This window comes from Carlito syrichta, unplaced genomic scaffold (assembly GCF_000164805.1).
Source record: "Carlito syrichta isolate Samal-C Ts95f unplaced genomic scaffold, Tarsius_syrichta-2.0.1 Scaffold311628, whole genome shotgun sequence".
NCBI lineage: Eukaryota > Metazoa > Chordata > Mammalia > Primates > Tarsiidae > Carlito > Carlito syrichta.
In genome coordinates this window covers 556,057-557,212 of record NW_007255724.1, presented here as the reverse complement: position 1 = coordinate 557,212, position 1,156 = coordinate 556,057, and positions in this window count along the sequence as shown.

Genomic DNA, 1,156 nt, shown 5'->3' with positions numbered 1-1,156 from the left:
TCAAATCACTCTATCAAAAAGATGCCTGCACACGTATGTTTATCGCAGCATTGTTCACAATAGCAAGAACCTGAAACCAACCATGCTGTCCACCAAAAGTGGACTGGACTTAAAAAGTGTGGTACATATACACGATGGAATACTATGCAGCCATAAAAAAAAATCATGAATTTTGCAGCAACCTGGGTGGAACTAGAGTCTATAATACTGAGTGATCTCTCATAGGAACAAAGATCTGAGTATCACATGTTCTCACTCATATAGTCGACCTTGAACATCTATCATAATACTATAAGAAAAGGACTGACAGTGGTGGGAAACTATGGGGGGAGTAGGGAGGGGAAGGGAGGTAGGACTAATGGTAGTGAATATCTCACTGGGGATGGGGAGGCACCCCTTATCAACAAGGGTGCCTGAACGATACATATTTGTAAACCTAACCCTTAACTGTACCCCACAATTTTAAAATAAAATTTTTTTTAAATATAAATAAATAAAAATGAGTTCTTGTTAACTATTGGCATTTTCTTACTGGTCGTATATGTCAGAATTTATATAACCTAACCCATTATGTGTATATTCTTTTATTTGTATAGCAAAAACAACTTTTTTGGTGTAAAATACTTTATTTACTTTGCTAATAAAGAGTGCCAATTCGTAAATAAGTAATAATAAATTAAAAGAGTATTTAGGGAACACAATTGTATTAATAATCATTTAAAAAGCACAGCTGGACTATATGCATGTAAATTTACCATTTCTTTACTGTAGATTTCCACATTGTTTAACTTGATTTATTGAAAAATTTATTAAAACATACTAATTTACATAACTTGGTATTTTTATTCCTACAGAATATGAAGACACCTAAATAATACACATAATGAATTAATTTTTTTTTTTTTACTTTTAGAGTTGTGGAGTACACATAGGGATTTATTTCATAAATAAGCTGCATGCAGGTGAAGTCTGGACCTTTAGGTGGCCCTCTCTCCCATTAACAGTAGACCAACAACACAGTGTTTCCATGCGTCCTCAAACTTGCACCTGTCTCCCTTGCCTAGCATTGCTCAATGTCTCCTGATTTCACCCTTGTGCTAGTGTGACCAGTAATCTGTACCTGCATATGAGTGAGAACATGCTGTATTCAGTTTTC